The sequence below is a fragment of the Vicugna pacos genome, chromosome 3 (genome assembly GCF_048564905.1).
Source record: "Vicugna pacos chromosome 3, VicPac4, whole genome shotgun sequence".
Taxonomy (NCBI): Eukaryota; Metazoa; Chordata; class Mammalia; order Artiodactyla; family Camelidae; genus Vicugna; species Vicugna pacos.
This window is the reverse complement of record NC_132989.1, coordinates 24,932,279-24,958,482: the sequence shown is the minus strand read 5'-3', so window position 1 is coordinate 24,958,482 and position 26,204 is coordinate 24,932,279. Positions and strand designations below refer to the sequence as shown.

The window sequence follows — 26,204 nt, the reverse complement described above, 5'->3', positions numbered from 1 at the left end:
GGAGTACTGGCCACTAGACTAGAATAACTTCTCACTGCAGCCTCTCCACTAATTAACCAAAGTAACTACAAGACTTTTCAAGGCATTTCATCACCCAGAGTCTGCTTCTCCATCTGTAAATTGGGGCTATACCCCTTTAGAGTGTTATTTCAAAGATGAAGTCAGAGAATGCACATCACAGTGTCTAGCCGTACTGTCACATGGCAGGGACTCAGCAGATGGCAGCTGTGACCATCACTACTGATTTTATTCAGTGTGAATTGTCATGTCAGTGTAAGCAGATGGCCAGGGTACCACCACATACCTACTTCTGGAATATAGTCACGAGTGCACACACAGGCCCTCCTCCAGCAGCACACATAACCCCTGGTATGGCCAGTGACCAGGGACCGAAGAGACCCAGCAGGACAGCAAGTCCAGTGAATGGTTTTTACATCGTGGCCAACAGGATCCACCTCCTCCTGTTTGGGTTCCTCTGGAGAATCAACTCTCCCCCACACTTAGTTCCTGGCTTTGGGCCAGACTCGACCCCAGCTAAGGACAGAGCATGTGACCCAAACCTCAGCCCTTCAACTGCACATTTCTGGCCATGGGGATGGGCACGTGATACAATCATAGCCACTGAAATGCAACAAGATGTGTGCCAGGATGGCTGGAAGACATTTTCTATCCTACGTAGCTGTAAGAGCCTGGAAGCCTGGAGCTGCTGCTGCCAACTCAGCCCATGAGGACACAGCGCACCTGAGAACAGACCAATGCACACCAGAGAAAAGAGCTAGAGAACAGAGCTGGGAGGTGGAAGGTGGGAAACCAGGCCCTGATGACACCTATGAGCTGTCATCAAGCTGAATCTCAAGCCAGAACTCCTCCTGAATTCTTGGTTTTGTCTTAATGGTCTTTCTTTCTTCCTTTCTTTTTTTTTTCCCCCAATCAATTTCAAGTCAGAATTGTGTCTCCCAACAGAGCCCTGACTGACATGAGGAGGGAGAGGATGGGGGCTGGTTAGGAGGGGGAGTGCACGGAGAGGCCCAGGTTCACCATGGACTGTGGAGAAGAACCCTGAGGACAGGACTGTGCCTGACCCACAGCAAATCAACAAGCCCCAAGTGTGTGCTCCCAACCCGAGGACGCCACCTTCCAACCCGCAAACCCCAGATCTGTCATGGGGCCCAGTTCAGGTGTGATGCATGAAGCACAGGACTGCTCCTGACTCCCTCCATGTCCCATCCTTCAGGTGGGAGGTACCAGGACATTCATAAGGGCCATGGTCTCTGCAGCACAGTGTGGACACTCCTCACAAACTACTGACTGCTCTAAAGGGAAAACAAACACGTGGTTAAAACACACAGAAGAAGATGGACCATTCAGTGACCCACGATCTCCAGCTGGTGTTGCTGAAGGAGCTCTTGATTCTGGACTGTTTCAAGAAAAAGGAACTTTGAACACCAGGGTAGATGCACCCTCCATCACTGCACAGGTGCAGGGTGTCATCACCCTGACACCAAGGCCATCTGAACTCCTGACAACCCTCTCTGGCCCCTGCCTGTAGTTCCCCTTAAGCTGGTCATTATCCAGAGGCCATGTAGGAGAGTGGTTAGGGCTGCACTGGGAGCCTTGGCACCACTGGCACTGGATTCCTGACTCAGCTGCTTCCTGACTGTGCCCTATACCACGTCGTGGTACCTCTCTGAGCCCCAGACTCTAAATTTGTACAAGGCTCATAATTCTACCCTCTCACAAGTTTGTTAAAAAGATAAAATGAAGGTTGACTTATTGGTCAGGTGGAGAGCAGGTCTTGACTTAGTTCTGCCTACAAGATGACGGAGGCCAGAGTGGGTGGGTGACTAACCCAAGGTCCCGGAGGTAAGGACTGCAGGACTGTGGACTTGCACCCAGGTCTGTCATCAGAGCCCTGACCCTCTGCATCCCTCCCCATGGTGGCAAGGCTGGCCCTCTGGCGTCCCACAGCCCTGAAAGCCACAAGACCACATTTGTGACGCTCCCCCATCTCTACTCATGCACTTGCTGGGGCATCCAGGCTGCAGTCTCTCAAGGGGGACGACTTCCAATATAAAGACCCTGCACACATGTGGGAGTGACTTTCTGCTCTAGGAATCAGGGTCTCAAAGACAAGAAAAAAGCTCTGTCTCCTAAGGCGTGTGCTTGCTCAGGATGCCTTTCAGTAGTATTATAAATGCCGCTGTATTTTAAGGTCTGCTCCTAATAAACAAAACCTGTTCCTGGAGGCTTTACTCTTCTCATGTGTCAAGATGCTCCAGCAATCGAACAGATGTATCACCGTACAAAGGGAATTAAGATGCTACCAAGGAAAATGGTCTAGGCCTGAGGGATGCAATCATTATGTCTCAGATTTGGAAAAACTGTGGCCAAAAAAAAAAAAAAACCCAAATATGTCAACTCTCTGAATTTTGAGGCTATGCCTTCCAGCACAGAGGACATCTGTGTAAACCATAAAAGTTTCACAGGACTATCAAATTTTTAACACAAACCTTCTTGTGTTGATTTCTTCCAAGAATTTTCACTGAGACCCTATGCACCAGGCCCTGCAGGAGATCCACAGATTATAACCCTAAATATGCCAGGCACAGCCCTTGCACTCCCATGGGAAGCAGAGACAACTCCCAGGGCCCTGCGTTCCCTGCCAGTGGCTCTAACAGGTTTGCAAAAACTGCATGTTCACAGTGATGTGGGGAACAGCTAATCCCAAGAGAAAATCATTTCATGCAGCAACATTTCTAAAAACTCACTCCTTCTAATAAGGTGTCAAGGGAAGAAAACAAAAAAGCTTTGGCGGCCAAATTAGTTGAGAAGGGCTGATTTTTAAAGCTGGCACACCCGTTTCTTTAACTGCAGGATGTCTCCCATCCTTCACCTCGGGAATGTGCTTAGTGACATCCCCGGGGGGTATCAGGGCTGCAGCGTGTGGGCGCACGGGGCCTGCCCAACCCTACCAGGCAGGCGAAGGTTTGCTAAAACCTATGTAATTAGGCAAACTTTTATCCGTGGAACATTCTGAGGGGCTAGTGTTTCCCAGAAGGCCCTTTGTGAAAACAATGCCGTCAAAGATGGTGGCTGAGGCAGACCCATCACTGCAGGAAAATTCTGCATCCCCTGTCCCTGTTCCCCTGTCTATGCCGTCTCCTCTGTGTGCCAAAACTCACTCCTATGTCCCTCTCAGAACAAGAATCTCTCTCAATGGAAGAAAGTAGAATTGAGAATCTGAAAGGCATTTTATCCCTCATGTTATCAAGAAGTACCTTAGATTCTTCTTTCAACTCACCATGTATAACTGATCACCGTCAAGAACTGAAAACAGAAATAAATCCATTTAGTGGCCCAGCCAATCTCTATTGCATCCACTGAAGGTGGTAATAACTGTCATCTCAAGGAGCATTTTTGTGACCTCCTTCCTACCCATTTAGGACCAAGTAAAGTGGATTTCCAACAGACAGTGTTCCGCAGAAGTGATGAACAGAGTGTTGCAGAGCAACAGAAACTGCAGGCCCGTGCAAAGGAATGAGGGTCTTCATGGATTATATAAAGTAAGAACACCTGGCTAGAGTTTCAGACCAGAAGAGCAGAGCAGGGTGAAATCCAAGATGCTCGGCTGGCTACTCCCAGTCCATGACCTGTGGCCGAGAAGTCCGAGAACCTTGCCCTTTGGCAACACTGGGCAGTGGGAGTTTCTTTTATCAGCGCTGGTCTCCAAGTCATGTGCCCTTTGGGTTCCTCCTGGCTTTTTTGTTCCACTCCTTGTGCTCACCTGACCCTCTCGGGAGTACAACGTCTACATCCTCCTCTCTCAGCACAATCTCATCTCAGGAAATAAGCTACATTTCATTCACATGAGAATGTAATGACTAATACTGAAGAAATGATTTGTCCTAGATTCAGTAATAAACCAAAAGATCTGCACTCCCAAGACAGGTTTTTAGACATCAGAGAGCTGGTGGGTGAGTTTTTTTGAGCTGAAGTGCCTTCGATCAAGCCCAAGTACATCATGAAGCTCATCCACCCCCATGGGTGTCAGAGGAAGCAGCTGCAGGAACACTGGACCCCAAGGGGAGGCGTGGGAGGACCCACCAGATCTCATCCAGGTCAAACCTCTGCATCCGCAATGAGGTAGAGACTAGCTTTATCTGCAAACCTTCAGGAGGGCAAGAGGAGTTGAGAGGGAAGAACAGAGTAGACTGAGATCAGAAATTACACAGCATTTCCTTCCCCTCTTGGCTCAGGACCCTCTGGTCCAGCCTCACCATGAGCAGAAGACATGCAAAAGCCACAGTCCTTCTCTGCACAGGAGCCACACTCAGAGGAGCTGTAAGAGCCTCAGAGATATCCAAGTTCACTATTCCTGCTCAACAGGGGAAGACATGAGGCCTGAAGGAGAGGGGCTTCATGGGGAAAGTACCTTGGTGCTTCCAACCCACTCAGCTGCCTCTACTCAACTCCCCATCACAGCCACCTAGGGGGCTCCAGGTTCTCAACCCTGGCGTGTGAAAATTCTACCTCAAACTGGAAGCATACTCACAAAGACCCTTCTTAGTGTCACTCCCAACCCTCTGCTTTTAGAGAACAAGATGTCATCCCTTCTACAATATTCAGGTACTCATCCTGTGACAGGTCGCGGGGCATCAGGCTGACAACAAGACCCTCTATCCCAGCATGGGGAGACCAGAAGGCCCGGCTATCATTGTTGTCAACAGCAATGAGGTGCCCTCACCAGCCAACTGACTCTCCCTGGAGGTGTTAAGTCCAGGTGTTCCCCTCTGGACTTAGCAGGCGCACACCAGAGAATTGAGCTCTACTTCACAGAACAGGCTTAGCAACATTCACTTAACCAGACTGTGGTCCTCACAGACACTCAGTGCATTCTCTGCCTCGCCATGGGTCCCCTTTGTAATGCTCTTAGAGTACATGTTTGCAGGGCAGAAGGATATTTCACACAGTAAACAGTCCTCTCTCACAACTGAAAAAGCTCAGGGAGTTTAATTATTTCAGAGGGATTCTAAGAGAAACCAAGTTGCACTTTCCCCACTCCCTCCTCCAAGGTTTCCATGCACCAGCAGTACGAAGCCAACATATGAACCCGGCCCTGTGCACGGCCTCCGTGTCCGTGATCAGATGCCCCAGTCCAAGCGTGCAGAGTCATTAATGCCAGTCCCTCCTTCACGACTCTCCTCTATGACTATTTAAAAATCCAAACAAAGATCATAAAGCCAGCATGTTTATTCTACTACAAGTCAGAAGTCATTTCACATTTGCATTAATGACCTCCTGTAAAGACAGCTGACATATCTCAGCTTTCACTGACCCGGTGACACGTGCTGTCACTGAAATGGGCTGGATGGTCACAGCACACTTCAGAGCAGCCGTGCTTAAGCAGGAGAATTTTGCCCCTAGGGGACACAATTTTGATTGTCACAAATGGGGAGTGGGAGCGGCTACTGACATTTAGCAGGGAGAGGCCAGGGATACTGCTAAACATCCTAACTGCACAGGACAGCCTCCCACAACAAGGAATTTTCCAAAAAGTCCGAAACGTCCAAAAAGTCAACAGTGCCGAGATTAAGAAATTTATGTACAGCAATGGGTTTTCAAACCACACTGGGAGTAAGGTTTCCATGAAGGGTTTACTCTAAACGCAGGTTTCTGGATTCCCTCCACCCCCCCCGACCCCGAGACTGTTTCAGGTGGTCTGAGGTGGGAGTTTGCTTTAAAAAAAAAAAAAGGCAAAACCTCTTCCCTCTCCCCAAGTGGTTTTGATATGCTTTTGCTAATGCCACAGAAGCACGAGCTTACAATTCCAGGTGCTGCCACCAGGTAGCAGTGCTGTTAGCTTGGGTAACAAATAATTCCCATCAAGTTCTTGGGCAGAATCTCATGGAACCATACATGCTCTATCTTCCCCACAAAAATATAGCCATAGTTAAGTAGCAACATGGACTAAATAAAGAAATTGAATAAACTCACATAATACAGTGCAACACTTAAAAGGAATGCAAACATCAAACGCTGGGGGCACTCGGCTAGCAGCAAGTACTCACTTCTGCCTAAGTTAACTTACACGAAATCTTTCAGAGTCAAGCAGCTTCAGAAATGAAAGGACTACAGCCATTCAGTCCTACAGCCTCATTTATCAGATGAGGACACGCTGGCTTCTAGAGCTTGTGACCTTGCCAGACTGCTTGCCCAGAGTCCCTGCTGTGAGCACAACAGGGAAGACAACAGAGTTCCTTCCATGATGGGCTCTTCATTTATGGGCTGAACCTGTCTGCCTTAAAAACATGCCCCCCAGCTGCTTGAACCACTTGCACAAAATACTCTCACAGAGGTGGCCATTACCTGGATCCTACAGCCCAGCGTTATCCAAACTTGCTTTATCCTGAGAATCGCCTGGGGCTTGGTGAAAATATAGAAGCTCCCTTTGTCTGCATTCTCAACCTTCCCAGAACATGGTCCCTATGAGAATCAACTGGGCACCATTCAGATCAGACCCTCTGGGGGCTGGGCCCAGGACTGCCTCTTCTACCAAGCTCCTGGATGATTCTTTTGCATATTAAGGTTGCAAACCCCTACATTCTATATGGAAACAATTCATAGCCCGATGCCCTCCCTTGTCTGATGGAAGCATCATCTCAGGCAAGGGGTGGGAAGAGCTGGAGAGACACAAATGTATCAGATTGGTGCAGGCGCTCCACCAATACCGGGGGCACCTTGCTTGTTAGCAATCATCTCTGCCTTATCTGGTCCTCATACACCTGTGTGAAAGGGAATGTCATTGCAGTTATAACATGAGGACATGGGGCTAGTGAGTGGCAGAGCCAGGATTCAAACTCAGGTCTGTTGTACCCAAAGCCCCTTTCTTTATTTGACAGACAAGAGGCAATGTCAGTGAGGTCTCGACTCCCTCTTCCCCTGCACTAAGTTCCTTTTGGCGACCTCTCCCAGGGCACAACAGAACTGACCCCAAAGAATGCAGAGACCAGGAAGGCAGGGAGCTCCCATTTCCCCAGGGTCTCCTCCCGCCCTGGAATTCAACTGCCAGTTACCTGGGAGACTGTACCACAAAATGAGGAGGTAACTGTCCCCTTTCCACACTCAGCCTCCTTTCCACCCCCTCCTTTCTCCTGGATGGCTCATTCACATGGAGAGAACCTATTTGACTCAACTCTGCATTGTCTGACCCCAACCTGCTTCCAGCTGCAACTCCCCAGTCAAAAGGCAGGAAGTCAGAACAGGGAGGAGAGCGAGACTGAGATAATCAGCCCTTGATTAACATTGAGCTGTGAAAGCACAACCTTTTCCAAAGCTGCAGGGAGGGCTGATGGGTGGCATGCAAATGAGACAGCAGTTAGGAAAATGCTGCGTGAACTGCAGAGCACCAAACAGGAGTCATCATTCACATGAAAGAGAAACAAGCAGGGAAACACAGCCTTCTCCAGCCCATTCTCTGAGAATCACCTTCTTTAACCGAAGGGCAAGTTCTTTGGGAAAATGGGTCACAGCTTGAGAAGAGGACTCCAGATGGTGCCCAGTGGCAGGCTCTGTGCTAAGCAGCATAGGGAAAACCCAAACGTGGGGAGCACAGCCCTGGCTTCAAGAGGTAATGATCTGGGCAAGATAGGAGGAGAGAAATACCCCCAAACCCACATGGCACATGTCTATAAGAGGAGAGAGACAGAAGACCTACCCAGACCTCCCAGTTCCAGCCCCTAGGCACCTTTCACAGGCACTCACTCACCCCACCTTAGGTCTTACCTTGGTCCAAGCCCACCATCTGTTGCCTGGAGAGTGCTCCACTCTCCTTGCACCAATCTATCTCCCGTACTGCAGAGAAAGTGATCTTTCTACTATCCATCGTGTTTTAAAATCCAACCCCACTTAAATGCCTCAATGGCTCCTTGTTACTTTCTGGGGAAAGTTCAAACTTCTTGTTTTAAGCCCTCTGAAAAGTTCACTGCCTCTCTTCTCCCAGCCTCCTGTTTGTACTCTGAGCTCCCCCAGAAGGCTGTAATTTCCTCCTTCTGAGGTGAAGCACACACATCTCTCTGGGACCTAGGATCTCACACACCCACCCAAACTCTGCCTGGTTCTGAATCTTTAGATTTCAGCTGAAATCGTCTCTTCCTTCTGAAGCCTTCCCTGGGCCCCTCTCATTCTAGCACAGGCATTACCTGCTCTCAGATTGCCCTACAGGTGAGCATGTCATACCTGAGCATTTTCACATCATATTACAACGCTCATTGATTTCATACTTCCTCTTCTATAATGAATAGGCATCACATGTAGATCTTGCTGAGTGGATTCAGTAGGTCCAGAGGGGGACCTGCAATGCTGCCCATCTAACCAGCTCCCAGGTGATGCTGATGCTGCTGGGCTGTGGACCACAGATGGTCCTCGATGGACCAGGCAGGGCTATGATGGTCCTGTTCACTGTGCATCCCAAGCACCAGGCCCAAACCTAGCACATGTTGACACTCAGTAAATTATGATCAAATGAATAAATGAGGAAGGTGGAGGGGATGGAGACTCAGAAGTTTGGAGTTCACATACAGTGTCATTAAAGCCACAGGAGATAGTGCTGACCATGTCCACAAAATTAAAATACTGTCCCTTACAGATCAGACCTTTCTGGAGAATACAGAAGTATCCATTTATAAAGATGATTATTTGCCTCAATCCAATCCATAAAGCAAGTACAAGACCAAAACAGAACAGCTGAACTTGGTGATTCTGTGGCCTTTACCAAAACTAAACAAATCGCTACTTGCTTCAGTCTCAGACAGGGGGCCACAGTGCCTGCGCTTAACTGTGAATTATTAATGTGAAAGATTTGCATGTGCTTTTTATGATCATGGCTGACTTTGAAGTCTTTGTGCCCTGCTTAGGGCTACCACACACAACTATAATTCTTCGTGCTCCCCCCCAAAAAAACCAATTTGCACAGACCAAGTTAGGAAATGCATTGACGTACTTTCAATATAAAATGAAATTGCCACAATTATATTGCTCCTCCATTGCCAAGGGTAATCCAGATGCCCTGAAAGGATGGCGCGCAGGGACTTGTTTGAATCACTGTCAAGAGAAAAGTAGCACAACATCTCTTGGGAAACCAGACTCTTAATTCTGCAGACCACTGATTTAAGTATCACTGAATGGGAAAAACGGAGGCAAGCATTTGCAACAACTTCAATAACCGGCAGCAGATCAATCAGTTCGAAAGCTGCCCTCCTCGCCTTAAGCCTTCCAAAGAACTCAGCCCAACTTGCAAGATTCCTTACAAAGATCACATTGTAGAACTTAACATACTGGTTCAGGTTGTACACAATGAAGAAACTGGAGAAAAGAGAACTTTAAGGTAACTCTCCGAAGTCAAAATCAGTATCTCTCAGAAGAATAGAAAGGCAGGCATGCTGCCGAGTCCTTATTTACATACACGTGGCTCTCAATACACCCCTGTCGCATGGCAGAAAGAAGAAATCAATAGTTTTTCGCAGGAAACCTGAAGTACAAAGAGAGAGGATAGATATAAAAGGTGTTTGGGGTCTCTACCTCTTTTTAATTCCAATTCTGCACATTCTCAGGGTAGTATCTGTAACTGACAAAAGACCTGCAACATTTGAGGGCATATATTTAAACAGTCAATATTATTGAGCACCTAACTTCAAGCGGGCGCAGTTCTTGAGGCTGAGAATTCAGGTTTCTGTCTTGATCAAGTGGAGCGATGGGGGAGCCACTGGCTGAAACCAGGACTATAGGAGGAAGAATAAATTGGCAGCATGGATGGTGTGGGGGGTGGGGAGCATATGTGTTCCCTGCGGCTGATATAACAAACTAGGTGGCTTAAACAATAGGAACGTATTGCCTCAAGTTCTGGAGGATAGATACCCAAGATCGAGGTATAGGCAGGGTTAGTTCCTTCCGAGAGCCATGAGAGAGAATCTGTTCTAGGTCTCTCCCCCAGACTCTTATGGTTTGCTGGCAATCTTTGGCATTTTTTGAACCTAGATCCAACACCCCAATCTCTACCCTCATGTTCACAAGGCATTCTCCCTATGTTTCTTCACATCATCTTCCCTCTGCACATGTCTATCTCAGTGTCCAAATTTACTCTTTTCAACAAGGACATCGGTCATACCGGATTAAGGGGTAATGAGCTCATTTTAACTTGATTTTAACTTCTCTCAAGACCCTACTTTCAAATAAGGTCCCATTCTGAGGTCACAAGGGTTAAAACTTCAATGTGTGCTTTTTGGGAGACAAAATTCACCCTCTAACATGGACAAGAGGAAATGTGAAGCCTCGTTCCCAGCATGTTGAGGGTGAGCTATCTGTGCATCATGGGTCCTCGGACCAACAGGAGAATTTGCAAGAGAGAGACAGAGCTGAGAGATGTGCATTCCTTTATCTGTATCTGTTCTAACAGAAACAGATGTGTGAAGGTCAGGTTCTGGATAGAGAAGGTGTGCTAAAGCCACACGATGAACGAGATTGCCCCAGGAGAAATTATAGGGCTTCAGAGAAAAGGGGCGCTGAGCAGGGAACCCTCAGCACATGAGCACTTTAGATGAGAGAGGGACCCACAGAGCAGTCTGAAAGGCTACCAAGGAGGTAAGAGAAGACCTGGGAGGGTGACATCACTGAGGCCAAGGGAAAAGAAGGTCTGAAGGGAAGGGTCACTGCCTCCATTAAGGGATCCCGGTTATCTATTATACTGCACAGCAAACTACCCCAAAATTTGGCAGCTTAACATGACCACCACCTGTCATCTCTCAGTTTTGTGGGCAGGAGGATAGACAGGGCTCCACTGAGCCATGCTCCTGCACCACGTGGCACCAACTGGGGGATGAGCTGGTCTGGAGGGCCCAATATTGCTCCCCTACATATCCAGCACCTGGGGTGAGAGATGGGCAGGGGAATGGCCAGACTCAGCAGCACATGTCCCACAGAGTGCCCACCCACGGACTCTGAAGCATGCTCTCTCAGGGGCAGGCTCTATCTGGCTCCTGCTTCTTTATCCTCCTGGTCTTTACCCTTCCCCAGTGGAAGCAATCTTCAGCTGCAAAATGAGAACGTGGGACTTCTTGTACAAAAAGAACGAAAAAGTCATTAAAAGTTAAAAAAAATAATAATGTACACTTAAAATTTGTTAAGATTTCATGTTAAGAATTCTTACCACAATTTTTTAAAAAAGAATTAAATAACAGGTGGGGACTGTACTTATCATCCAGTGTGTGGTAGCTATGACTTAACCACTTAACCAGTTCTACAAGACTTGTTATGCAAAGCAATATACACACCCACTTCCCTGTCCCCAGGGCCATATTGGTAGTTATTCCTATAAACCACCATTATTTTATGTGAAGGATGGTTTTGGCATAAAGAGAGTTAGGGAATAAGCCTGTTCACATTCAAAAATAATAAAACTTTCAAAATGGTTAAGACCAAAGAAAAAAAACGAAAAAAAAAAAATCCTTGAAGACCTGCACATTCCTAGTTAACTACAGGATGGCTTACTCTCCCTGAAAAACTGCTCTGACAGTGAGAACAGCACTGCTGCTGAGGGCATCAGAGGGGAGAAACTTAGTTCATTTAGGCATGACTTATTTAGAGTACCTAAGTTACTTACACACATTGGCTTAAGAGGCTATTTAGACAATGTAGTTTCACATTTTGTGTTTAAGTATGTTTGACAGCATTTTACTTTGTCAAATGTCAAAAAAAATTTTTTTAATCAAAAGTGAAAAAATATAAAACTTGGCACCAAAGTCAGCATGAAAGTACCACTCCACTAAAAGCACTAAGTCTGATCAGTTTTCATGCCATTTCGCTGGGATGCGAGTTTCTGTTCTGTCAACAGGCAGGCTTCTCGTGAATTCCAGATGAAGGACATATTTCATTCTAGGTCAAGACAGCTGATGCCATCAGGACCCAGCTGAGTGCAGATGGTCACAATTTCCAAGCAGGACTCGGCAGCAGACTCAGCAAGGGGCCACATCTGTTCAAGAAAACATGTAGAGAAACAGCCCTGACCCACCAAAGACCACAGCCCTTGAGGTGACCCCAGTTAGAGAAGAATCTGGATCAAGACAAGAGCATCAAGGAAGCAGGCTGCTGGGATGGAAAGAGGCTGGCTGGGAAAGGGAGAAGCCTGACCCTCTCCCTCACCGGCTACGTGCTGGAACAAGGCCCCCAGCCCCTCAGTCTCCTCACTGATCAAATGGAAACACAACACAGCTCCTCACTAGGATGCTGTGACAATAGGCTGGTTGGTGGAAAGCACCCTCTACAAAACACTCTCATTGTCATGGTCATTTTATTGGAGTCCAGGGGTCCTCCTTAATCCATCTGTTGTCTACCTCCTCTTGACAGGAGAACACAAGCTGGGCCAGAATCCAGCTTGGGAATTATCCATCCTCTGTTCTCTGAAGGGAAGAAACCCCTGCAACTTACCCTCCAGGCCCGCCCAGTTCTGTTTGACCACCAGCCACACTCTTGGGGAAAAGGCCTGACATCCAGTGGTGTGATGGCCACGAGCTCAACCTCGGAGAAGAGGCTCCTCTGAGCCAAAGCATCCCCAGCTCTGATCCTCCTCCCACAGGCTTGATCTCACTGCTGCAGGTTGAACTAGGCCAGACATCCCATTTCTATCCACTAACAATAACTCAGGCCCACTTTGGCCTTTCAAGCCTACCGCCACCAAGTCTACCTACTAAGGTACACTGCCAAGAGACGTCAATTCATAATTTAAACTGCACTGCATAATGCATAAGATATCTATTATAAATTATTCATCCACCAATTGCCATCTAGACGTTCGGGAACTTGGGGGGACACTGAAGAGGGAAGCGGGCATCTGCCCAGCATCATGCCAATGAGTGGAGAATACTTGCTTGGGTTGATGCTGCTGTCATTTTATCTCCCAGGAACACAAGCAGGTGGATTCCACTCCCCTCCACCTAAAGCCACTGGAGAGCTGTGTGCTGACCACCCTGAGGGCAGCTACTCTCCCACCCACTCTCCCTCCCCAGATCCCTGCCATGCTCCACCTTCAGGGCAGCTACAGAGCACCTGTCTCACACAAAGGCAAACTTCACCTACCGCTGACCTGGTAATTAGCAGACTTCTCTCTTTCCCTCAAGTCGATACAAAGAAATGACTTTCGCTCACTCACAGCTCAATATTTGTAGTGGAAGCTCCCCTAAAAAGAGGGTAAGCACTGCCAACGGAACCCAATGAGAGGACCATTCATTGAGGTGGCCATGCACACTAGTACGTCCTTCCCACAGGCCGCCGTGCTGAATCCATCCATGTGATTAATCATAACTGAATGTCTGTTACTAGGATCCAGGCACTGTGCTATTCGCTAAGTCACAAAGATGAAGAGAACACATTCTCTGTTGTTACGAAGTTCACAGACCAGAGGGTAGGTGCTCACGCAAACCAATCATTACAAAGGAAATTAGATCTGAGGTCCACTTGTTCTAGGCACAGACTGAGGAGATGAGAACTGTGTGAGACAAATTTACGTTCAAGGTCAGTGGAGATGCAAAAGATACTGTGATCAGCTCTGCCTGTATGGGGTCAAGGAAGGCCACAGAGAGAGAGATGCCTGAGCTGGGTCTTGAGGGATGAGTAGGAGTTTGTCAGGCAAACAAAGTGAAAGGGCATCCTGGGAAGGAGGACCAACACGTGCAAAGGCCCCAGTCAGGGAACTGCATGCACACACAGAGAACTGCAACTGGGTTAGCACACACAAACACTTTAAGGGCAAGATGCAGCCTCGAGCGTGCTGCTGAGGCAGGCAAGATAAGTGCTCTTCCCTTTAAAAACGCTAGTGTGTTTCTACTTCGTCTGTGACTACTGATTCTCACAGAACCTTCACAAAGGTGGAAGGAAATAGAATTTTTCTCATTCTTTCATAACAGAGTAATTGGAACCCCTGCAGCCTACTCTTCTCACCATCCATTAATAACCTATCCTTCACCAGAGTAAAATCTTATGACTGTAAGGTACCATTCCATTTAAACCTTACAGATAGATCATCCTGGCAACCAAGAAATTATTGACAGACTCACCCCATCCTGAGATAGAAATGTGAAAGAAACAATGGAAGCTTCACCTTCCAACGAGGACTTCCAGAGCCCTGTTTCCTTTCTCAAGACTGTACCAGTCACTGCAAATCCTGACGGTTTATTCACGCAGACATCAGAGAGCAACAGGTGACCCAATTAAGTCTGCTTAATAGGGAGGGCAGGGTGAAAGGGCTTTGTGGATACATGCCGTGTGTCCATGAGACATCACAGGGCAGTGACCAAATAAGACCAGTCACTTTCCCAAAGCAAAGCATCTCTTTACCTTCCTTCATACCTGCCCTGCAGCAGGTGCTGTGTCCAGGTGAGGTGCAGCCAACACCACTGCCCAGCTGACAGAAAGGGACCCAGTGCTGACCCGGGGGCATTGCTCTTTGGTCTTTCACCTGTACACCACGTTTGGCCCTGTTCACTTTCATGCAACAAATTAGATAGGTAGATAGACAGATAGACAAACAGATAAAGATCTGCTTTCTCCCTCAATAACATCTCCCCAGACAGCCATGACTTTCCACCAACTGTGGTAAGAAATTGAATCCATCCAACAGTTCTTCATCCATTTCCTCCAAAACTTGAACGTTCCAGGTGGTTGTGTATTTAAGAGAAAGTCTCTGTTGGTTTTTGATAAACTATTTATATCACAGTTTGATTTTCTTTGGCTAAACCCTTTCTGAGACTGTGTTCAAACAGATTAAACACTCAAAACTTTGAAGGGTTTTTCTGTGCCTCGCAGACAAAATTTCAAGACTTACATGATCAAATCAAGAATCTAGATGCCCTGAACTCCAATTTAGAAAGTTTCAGGTGGTACTGGAAGTATGAACTCATCACAAAGCCTGCAGTATGGAGAACAGAGGACAGCTTCTTAAGGTATCATTTCTGGGATGAAGGCTAAAAATTGTCTATCACAGTCAGTTAGCCTCAAAGGAAGCCTAAATAAATTGAGCCCACTAGGGAGCTGGTGGTAGGTAAGGCCTGTATTGGGAGCAATCTTTTGAGCATCAAGTCCATATGAGGTAAGAATTCTCTAACTGGGGCACAGGACCCTCTTAAGAATAAAACTTTGGATTATGTTACAGTAATGTAACTGAATCTCAGAAAGCAACCTAGAGACTGACTTGGAAATCTGCATTTGGATGATAGTCTCCTTTTGCTATAAAATATTTTTCTGACTTTGCATCATCAGGGCAGCAGCCACTACCCCCAGGAAGGGGAGCGAGACACAGGCGTGTATGCACATGTACAGCTCCACCTGATTAAAAACCAAAACGCAGGTGATCCAGAGCATACGGAATCAATTAAGAGAGTTAGAACACAGAAAGCACTTTGAACCCTGAATGAAAATTAGCTATTATAGCAACAGAAATAACAGCTTCCATTTACAGAGTACCTACCACATAGCAGGCAACAGGTCCAGGACAGGTGCTCTCTAATTTAATCCAACAGCAAACCCTACAGCGTCATGATAACACCCACATTGTACAGTTGAAGGTGAAGAAATGCAAACTGTGTTCATTTCTGCCTTGCTTGCAGGCTTTTGTTAATGAAAAGTCATTTTTATTTTTTTTATAAAATATTGCAATCCATACTAAGGAGTAAATACAGCCAGCATTTTTATATCATCACCCAATTTGGGTAAAGATAAAAAGCCAAGAGGCAATACACAGACTGATACATTTCCTGAACTGGATTTTATCCCTCTGTGATGGACCTAACATAGCGCTGAGCTTTCCCAACATCAGTTACACATCTGTGTGCTGGCCCTGTCCACTGCTGGGAGGTGGTGATGACCCACAGATTCACCCTGTGACAACTTCAGGGATCCTAGTGGTGACCAAATACGCTCTGGACTAAGAACCTACCAGGCTCTCCCTGACCACTTCCATCCTCTGAATGTCCAAGGAACTAAGAGGGCCAACTTCCATTTCCATCAGTCAGAGAGGCTTCATGAAAAACAGCCAATTGGTGCCACTACTCCCTTGTTGCAGATGCACCACTCCAGGGCCCAGCTCAGCTGTCAAACATAAATGTGCAAGATTCAATCTGCAGTCAGTCTGTCGCAACAGCCATCGCTCACTCTGTCGTTCCCCGGGGGAAACAAGTAAAAACAAACACACACGCAAGAAGCAAGACAAAAGGCACAAGGCGGCAGTATACGTACGCTCAGAACTTTGGAAGAGCACTGGGTCTGAGTTTGGCCCTTACTAAAAAATGTCGGTGTCACCTCACCTCTTACAAGGCACACAGCCTCTTCCATGATAACCCCATGGTCATGTGGTTCACATGGGTCTGAAGCATCTCCAAAGTCACCAGGAAACACCTGCTGAATCTTCCAAACACAAGAGCCTCTCCAAGTACTACCCATCCTAGCACATGCTCTTATGTCTACAAAGGAGATTCTCTCTGGAACACTGCCTCCTATTTCAGGAATAAGTTCAGCATCTCCAAATGAGCCTGCCTGCTTTTATCTCTGCATTGCCTTACTTTATTTCTAAAGTGCCCCATGCTGGGAAGACAGTCTTCATAATAACATAGTACAAAAATTTGAGGGGTTCTACCACTAGTAGGAACTGCTAAGTTCTTTTTTTCCATACCATTCAGGTGCTGCACATTTCTCAGAAGACTGTCTGCCATTCCAAAAGAGCTTGTAGATCAGGATTCCTTAAGTGTCCTCCAAAGAGATAACTATGATCAGCTTCCTGTGGAAAGGCTACTTGCACCACTCCAAGTTCAATGATGGGCTCCTTCTATACATGTTCCTACAGATCTTTATTTTGCCACATTAAAGCATTATCATATGATGTTAATTATGGACTGAATCCATGTGTTCCCCAAAATTCCTACGTTGAAGCCATAACCCTCACTGATAGTTAGGAGGTGGGGCCTTTAAGTTTACAGGAAGTCATGTGGGTGGGGCCCCATGATGAGATTAGTGCCCTTACAAGAAGTGGAAGAGACATTAGAGCTTCTCCACTTTCCCACATGAGGACACAGTCAGAAGGCAGCCACGTGTGAGCCAGGAAGAGTCCTCACCAGAATCCAGCCATTCTTATCTCAGCCTTCCAGCCTCCCGAACACTGAGAAGTAAACATCTGTTTTTTACCTACCCAGTCTGTGGTACTTTGTTATAGCAGTCCAAGCCGACTAAGACAATAGATTACTTCTCTCTACTCTCTACTAGACTGTGGTCTCTGTAAAGAGGGGGATAAGGTCTATTTGTGCTCACCACCAAATCCCTGGCATCTGGCACAGGGTTTGGGATGTAAGAGGCACTAAGGAAATATCTGTTAAATGGATGGATGGGTGTAGGCATGCATGGGTGGGTGGGTGAGCGGCTGTATGTGTGTATGCCTAGATGAAAATTACGGTTTTGAAACAGTCAAAGCTGGAGGAAATGGTTATGACATAATAAGTAAAAACACAGGAAATAAAATTATATAAACAATGTGATTCCAATTATGTAAACATTTACACATGATTACGGATCTGGAAGGAAATGTGCTAAAAACGCTAATAGTGGTTATCTCCGGGTGGTAAGATTAGGACTGATTGTTGTAGTTTTCTCCATTTCCCATGTTTCCATAAACTGCATGCATTACATTTATGATCCAAAATAAGATTACATTTTTTAAAAGGAAATTACTAAGAAAAAAACAGCAAATGCCTTCACATTTTAGGAGATTTTCTCCTCTACCATTAGGGCAAAGAGACTTGGGGTGGTGAAGTCCAGACTTGGGGAGATTCTCAGGCCCAGAGTTGAGATGCTCACACCTCTCCAGAAGCACGAAGGAGCCTCACACATAATCTTCTTCTTTTCACAAAGAGTTTCCCCATTAAGCTTTCTTTTGGCTCTAACCATTTAGAAGGAAAAGTTATGCAGGTGGAGGTGGAGGAAATGCCACCTGTGAGGACAGACCGAAAACTAGGAGGTATCACCAGACCAGGAGGAAAAGATGGGGAAGGAAGCTGACCCAAATCTCAAGAGCCATGAAGACCAAGACTAAGGGAGTCATCAATGCATTCACCAAGCCATTGAAGAGTTCCTCCCAAAGCTCTAAAACACAGAGGAAGGTCACTGCTCTAAAAATAACTTTTTTATGGAGTAGAAGGGGCCGAAGTTATAGGTAACTGTAACAGCTGCAGCTACCATTTGTTAAGAGCATTACACGAAGGTTGGCACACCTCTGCAGTAAAGGGCCAGATAGAAAATATTTTCGGCACTGTGAGCCACAGAGTCTCACAACTACTCAAGTCTGCTGTTGTAGTGTGAAAGCAGCCACAGGTAACATGTAGAAGAATGAGCACTGCTGTGCTCAAATAAAACTCTATCCACAAAAACAGGCAGCAGGCCAAATTTGGCCTAAGGGCTATAGTTTGCCAACCTCTGACTTGACATGAGCAGGCACTGTGACATCTCTAATTCCCATAGCCTCTAATGGGGAAGCAAGCTCTGACACACAAGTCACTTGCCCAAGCTACACCATCAAGAAGTGGTAGGGCTCAGCTCAAGCCCATCTCAGTTTAATTCCAAAGAGCCTACTCCTTATTCTGAGGTCACACTGAGCACACCCTGCAGCCAGCAGCATGCTCTTGGCGGGGGCCCGGGGCTGAGTGAGATCCAGGCCTTGTCTTCTGAAGTTCCTAATTTAAGACGAGCATTTGCCCCACAGGTACCTACCTGGCACTCGCTCCCCAATACAGGTATGTCCTAGTGGCATAAAACAGGTGTCAGGAACGCTAACACCGACAGCACAGATGCACACCAAGTATACCAGTTCCTTCCCATTAGTGTTTGACGTTCTCCACAAAGGATACCGCTAGGAAGTCAGGTCACTCAAGGCTTTTAAATACTGGTTTATACGTCTGTAATCCTTGAGAACAGAAACCAAGAGACAAAGATAGAGCATGAGGAACTTCCAACAGAAAATCACTGTACTGGGTTAGTTTCACTTCATAGTTAAGAGCATAGGAAAAAAACAAATAACCCAACCCAAAAATGGGCAGAAGACCTAAACAAGCAATTCTCCAAGGAAGACAAACAAATTATCAATAGGCACATGAAAAAATGCTCAATATCACTAATTATCAGAGAAATGCAAATCAAAACTACAATGAGGTATCACCTCACACCAGTCAGAATAGCCATCATTCAAAAATCCACAAATGACAAATGCTGGAGAGGATGTGGAGAAAAGGGAACCCTCCTACACTGCTGGTGGGAATGCAGTTTGGTGCAGCCACTGTGGAAAACAGTATGGGAGATTCCTCAAAAGACTAGGAATAGATTTACTATATGACCCAGGAATCCTGCTCCTGAGCATATATCCAGAAGGAACCCTACTCCAAAATGACACCTGCACCCCAATGTTCATAGCAGCACTATTTACAATAGCCAAGACATGGAAACAGCCTAAATGTCCAAGAACAGATGACTGGATAAAGAAGGTGTGGTATATTTATACAATGGAATACTATTCAGCCATAAATACTGACAACATAACGCCATTTGCAGCAACATGGATGCTCCTGGAGAATGTCATTCTAAGTGAAATAAGCCAGAAAGAGAAAGAAAAATACCATATGAGATTGCTCATATGTGGAATCTGAAAATAAAAAAACAAACAAACGAAACATAAATACAAAACAGAAACAGACTCATAAGCATAGAATACAAACTTGTGGTTGCCAAGGGGGCAAGGGGTGGGAAGGGATAGACTGGGATTTCAAAATGTAGAATAGATAAACAAGATTATTCTGTATAGCACAGGGAAATATATACAAGATCTTATGGTAGCTCACACAGAAAAAAAGGTGACAATGAATATGTTCATGTATAACTGAAAAATTGTGCTCTACACTGGAATTTGACACAACATTGTAAAATTATTATAAATCAATAAAAAATGTTTAAAAAAAAAAAAGAGCATAGGACCTGAGGTCAGAGACATCTGGAAGGGAATCCCTGCTCTGCCTGACAGTGAGCAAATGATCTAAGCCTCAGCTATCTCCCCTGTAAGCCAAGGTCAGGAATCCTCACTACCCTGGAGCCATTAGGAGACAACACGGGGGCAGGGACTCTGTTTATTTTGTCCATGATCATATCCAGAACACCGGGATCACTGGAAGTACAAAATAAAGGGAAGTGAGACAAATTAAAATGGAGACTTTCCAAAATAAACTAAGTCATCAGGAAAATAGGATGAGCACTGGAAGCAAGGCACAGCTGTCTGGCAGAGCCAGGGAGCAGCCTGGAGATGCACAAAAGCACCCTCTGAGTGAGCCCGGGAGGCCCTCCTCTGTCAGAGGCAGGTGTGGACGGCAGTTCAAGTGAGCAGAGAGGGTACAGCCCAGCTTCTGTTTATCCATCTCAATACAAACAAGCCTGAGGTTCCAGGACCCTGGCTCTTTCTCCAGCCCCTGCAACTGGCTCACCTCCTGCTTTTTACTCTAGAATAAACTCTGACCTCATCAACCTCAAGCAAGCAGGGCAGTGAACACCCAGCCTGACCCTCCCCCAACTCCCCTACCTGCCACTGGCCTTTCCGGGAAGCGGCCTATTTGGAGGAGGACAGGGGTTAAACAAAGATTTGCAAGCATTTTCCACTAATGCTGACCCACCGTTTGCACACCTGTGGCTGGTTCATCAACTCGAAACCTAGAGGAAAGGGAGTGGGCAAGAAAAGTGACATTTCCTGTACCTGTAGCATGCCAGGGACCGTGGGGCTAGGCACACAAATTCTGTGATCGTATCTGTATAGCAACCTTTAGAGCATTTTCATCTGCATTTTTAAAGAGGGGGCTACAGCTTAGAGAGGTTATGTCATCAGTCCAAGATCACACAGCTAGCAGGTGGCACATGCAGGTCCATGTGAGTCCATGGGCTCTCCACCTTATCCAACGCCCAAGGCACTGGGGGTCCCTTGCCCATCTTGCCCTCCTTCCCCCTCGTCTACTGTACACCAGTCACGGTGGTCTCCTTTCTGTTCTAGGCACTTGCTACTCCTCTTCCCTGGAATGCTCTCCACCTTCTCTTTACCTGCCTAACGCCGGTTCAACCTGTAGCTCTCAGCTCAGCTGGCACTTGCTCAGGAAGGTCTTGCTGGCCACCATGCTTGGCAAGAGTCTAGGTTAATCCTCCACCCTCACCTCTCTCTCCTCTGCTGTGGCTCTGGGTCTTTCCTTCATAGCTTTTGTAATCCAACAGCAATGTGGATGATTGTTTGTGGTTTGTTTCCACACTAGGTCATCAGGTTCCAGGAGGCAGTAACATCACCTGACCTCTACACCACTAAACCCAAGCCCTTCCCACAGTGCTCAGCATGCAGTAGGTGTTCAACTGAGTCTGATGAACAAACAGACAAACTGCCACCTACACATATTCCCAGGACAAGAGGCCCACACATCATTTTCCTTGCGTTGAGCACAGGCGTTATCACATGTACACGTGTCTACACAATTTACCTCTGGTGGTAAATCTGAAAAGCAAGACCACAAAACACCCACCAGTCCTTTCAGAGTACAGCAGAGCCCCTAGCCCTGCAGTTTCCATCCTGAACCCTGTGCAGCTCATTTCTAGGTGCCAGTGGCACCTTGGTTTGTCTGCCATTGCTACTCAGGTGACCTGAAAGAAGAATCCACACAAAGCTGGAGAAAAGTGGAGTCAACTCTTTTCAAGCACTTGGGTGAGGAGTGGGTACACAAAAGGTTGCAGAACATGAAGAACCTTTATACAGAGCTCCCCCTGCCCTGTTGATGCCTGGCAAACAGACCACGGGGCCAATTCACTCACTTAACACCCAGCAGATCAATGTATATGAAGGACAGGACCTTATCCTCCCTCCCTGCCCGCTGCTCCTGGGCTCTGTATTGTTGGGACTGTGCCCAACACTTTCACATCTAGGATGAGGCAGGATTTAAGAGCCAAGGCTGGAGATAGGCAAAGCTGGTGAAGTGTGGCTCCATCAGTTACCACTGTCTGTGTGGACTTAAGGCTCCTCATCTGCAGAATGATGTTAACACTAGTGCCTCCTTCCAAGAGGTGCTGTGAGGACCAGGTGACTGAGATGCATGCAAACTGCTCGTTAGTACTCACCACCTGACCACTATCATTCCATCATCTGTGGTCCCTAGAGAAACGTAGCTCCTCTCAGGGAGCAACCATGTGAGGTTCTAGTCAGTGTCCCAGCACCCAGCATGGGTCCTGAGAAGCAGGAGGGCCTCAACTCATGCTTTTGATGACGACACTCACACAAGCTTATAGGCAGCAGAACACCCAGCTCTCAGCAGCTGCTCCCCTGCTCAGCCTCCCTCCTCCTCCACACTACAGTTTCCAGCCCAGGGTTCTCCATGAAGACCCCTAAGGGCAATGCTGTGGCTGGTGAGCAGAAGAGCCTCAGCTTCTTCCTTCATCAACATGGGAGTCTCTGGCCAACCTGAATGAATCTTGGGTTCTTCCCAGCCTTCCCCTCAACCCACCCATAGCCCTTAGACTCAAAGGTTTACCCCCTAAGGGGGAGTTCCGACCTTCTCAACCTTACTAATTAAGTCAGGTTTGGGAGGAAGTCTAGAGTCTACCGTGGAATTGACAGACGTGGGTAGCGCCTCTCCCCTGCAAACAAGTTTTCCCTCCATAAATAAGGAACCCTGAGATAGGTCCTTAAAAGTAACACCAATATCGGGGCAAACCTTTACTTTTTAAGAGTCTTCGACAGTTTAGTAAGCTAAGATCTTCCTTTAAAAAAGCCGGTGGCGGAGCAATCTGCCTCCTAATGCATTCATAAATCAGACGTGCAAGTCTTAGAATAATCTTCCCATAATTCATGTTAATCTTTCCACTCTCGTAACATGAATCATCTGTTTAACGGAAGCTTGTACCAAGACGGGCAAGAGCCACTGGGTCTTGTTTTAAAAATTTCTCCAGAGCTCAGAAGGTTTTCTATTATTGACAGAGAAGTCACTGCATTTTTAACAGCACTTTAAATATTACTCATGCAATCAAAGCTGTTTTCCTAACTCATCTTATACAGTTTTCAAACATGTATTACGGTCGACCTCATTAAACACTCTGTAGCACCATTCACATACGATGGCTCTCAAAAGTACAGTCCCAAAATTTCTGGCAGCACCAGGACAAAGAGAATCCCCATAAATTGTCCCAGAGGGAACAGCAAAGGCCCTGAGCATGGTGTGGACTCCCAACAGATACCAGGGGAGGCAGAGACAGGAGACGGGTCCCCGGAAGACCTCTCTGCACAAGGGTTCAGTGGGCAGGCAAACACACAAAGATGGGGCTCTCTGTACTTCAGTCAAGAATTTCATTGACTTGTCTCAAGAATTTTCTCCAAGTGCTTCAAGGACAAGATAATATTTTTCAGTCTTATGAAGGTCCAGAATGCCATGCAGGTAAGCGGACAATGTGATGTTTCCAAAATGGAAAATTTGGAACAACAGCTCATCAAAATCTATAAGCAAGATAATAACACCACAAATAGCTACTGTTTACTGAAAACCCACTGCCAGGTGTTGTGCTAAATAATGTAGAGATACAAGATCTCCCTTAATATTCACAACAATCCTATGAGATAGGCATTATCATCTTCATTTTTCAGACAAGAAAAGAGACAAAAATATTAACAACCAGCCCAAAGCCACTGCACCAAAGAGTGGTGAAGCCAGGATGGGCACAGAGACCTGTTCAACCCCAACACCCAGGCTCTAAATCCTTACTCCGAACTGACCCAGACGGTCAAAGCTAGAGTCCCACCCAATCCCCACCATGAGCATGCAAGACTACATTCCGGCAAAGCATCGTCGCCATTTACCACCAGTCAACTGTTTGTCAAAATAGTTCAGCTGCTTGGAAGAGGAAGGTCATTGAGTAAGGTGAAGACATCCAGGATTAGGCAGGAGTTTAATCAGAAAAACAGGTGGGGCAGGGAGCCCATCACAGCCTCCAGTGTGAAATCGGGAGGCCACCAGAGGGGAAAGAGCATGGCTCCAAGTAAAGGGGACAGAAAGGGAGACAGATGCTCCAACTAAGTACCTGTGGACCAATTGGCAGCAAAACAAACAAACAAACAGAATCAGACCAAGCAAATTAAGAGAACAGCAAACAACAGTGGTTGCAATTTTTAAACAGCAGACCTTGCAATGCTTACATTGCTGAGCCAGAGACGGGGGGCGGGCAGGGGGGAGAGAGCATGCGCGCGCACAAGGAAGAGAGGGACAGCACAAGCTGTGACAACTGAGTCAGACGGCAGGGATTCTGTGCTTTTAGTGGTGGTGTTTTGTTTGTTCACCTATTCAATATGTTTTAAAGCAGATGAAATAAAATTACTTGGATTATACTGACTTTCTATCAATCTGGATACAGGGGAGGGAGTTTGCCTATAATTTCTGGTTTGCCTTCCTCTACAGCTTCCCTGCCTAAGGTTCTACTCCTCTGCTTCCCAAAGTGAACCGCTGACAATCACCAGACAGCAACAGCTGGTCAGAAATGTGTGATGCACTGGAGCAGCCTGGCCTCTCCTGGACCCCCTTAAGCCAGCAACATCCCTGAACCATCCCACCCAATGCTGTCAATAGTCGGGAGGCAGCAGCCCTGGAGCACTGTGCAGGGAAGAAAATAAAGCCAAAGTTTAAAGAAATCAAGTCTCTGGGTATTTCTAGAGCAGCTTCAAGGGATCATGGCCCCAGGTGAAACATTTAGAAGACACTTTTGCTTAAGAAGTTTACAGCTTAATGAAAAAAATATAAATAATTCCACTAGAGACATGCCTAAAAACATTAAATTAGACAACGGGCATATAGTGAGCAGAAAATCAGAAGTGCCAACACACAAGACCTATTATTACCATGACTATCCCATGTTAAGCTCCTCTAGCTCCCCATTTTTATCTGCCCATTGTCCTTCATGCTGTCCCATGTAAACCACACATGCCAACAAAATTTTTCCGCATAAAAAGTTTGGAAATCTCTCTGTACATCTCCTCTCTTTCACACTGTTTCAGTCAATACCTGTTAGGCACCAACTACCTGTCCTGAATCTACTGAGCTCTTGGGATGCTTAGATAAAGCAGAAAAGTCATTTCATAAAATTCAACAACAACATTGCTAATTACTAGAGAAATGCAAATCAAAACCACAAAGAGGTATCACCTCACACCAGTCAGAATGGCCATCATCAAAGTCTCAAGTAATAAATGCTGGAGAGGGTGTGGAGAAAAGGAAATCCTCCTACACTGTTGGTGGGAATGTAACGTGGTGCAGCCACTATGGAAAACAGCATGGAAGTTCCTTAAAAAACTAAAAATAGAGTCACCATATGGTCCAGCAATCCCACTCCTGGGCATGTACCCAAAAATGATGAAAACTCTAATTCAAAAAGATATATGCAACCCAATGTTCACAGCAGCACTACTTACAACAGCCAAGACACAGAAACAATCCAAATGCCCAACAACAGACGACTGGCTTAAGAAGATGTGACATGTGTACATATGAATATATATATATGTATGTATGTGTGTGCATATATATATATACACACACACACACACATATACACAGAGAGAGAAGAGTATTACTCAGCCATTAAAAAGAAAGAAATATTGCCATTTGCAGCAACATGGGTGGGTCTAGAGATTATCATACTAAGTGATGTCAGATAAATATTATATCACATATTTGGAATCTAAAATATAATACAAATGAATCTATAAACAAAACAGAAACAGACTCACAGACATAGAAAACAAACTTATGGTTACCAAAGGGGAAAGGGTTGGGGACAGGGATAAATTAGGAGTATGGGATTAAGAGATACACACTACTACACATAAAATAGATAAGCAACAAGGTTTTACTGTATAGTACATAGAACTACATTCATTAACTTATAATAACCTATAACGAAAAATAATCTGAAAAATATATACATAACTGAATCACTCCACTGTATACTAGAAACAATATTGTAAGTCAACTATACTTTTACAAAAAATAAATAAATAAAAGAAACAAGCAAACAATACCACCAAAAAAAATAATAAATAAAGAGCTTATCGCTGCTCTCAAAGCTTAGGGCAG

At 46.1% G+C, this 26,204-nt stretch overlaps 1 protein-coding gene and 1 long non-coding RNA gene across 2 annotated transcripts in view; one reads left to right on the top strand and one right to left on the bottom strand.

Moving 5' to 3' along the window:
* The window catches only part of SPOCK1 (SPARC (osteonectin), cwcv and kazal like domains proteoglycan 1), a 466,817-nt gene that overhangs the window by 317,199 nt on the left and 123,414 nt on the right, over positions 1-26,204 (bottom strand). The gene's annotated exons all lie outside the window — the stretch shown is intronic.
* On the top strand, positions 14,005-16,924 carry LOC140689446 (uncharacterized). The gene is made up of 2 exons (XR_012064391.1): positions 14,005-14,246; positions 16,719-16,924. It is a non-coding gene; the product is annotated as an uncharacterized lncRNA (long non-coding RNA).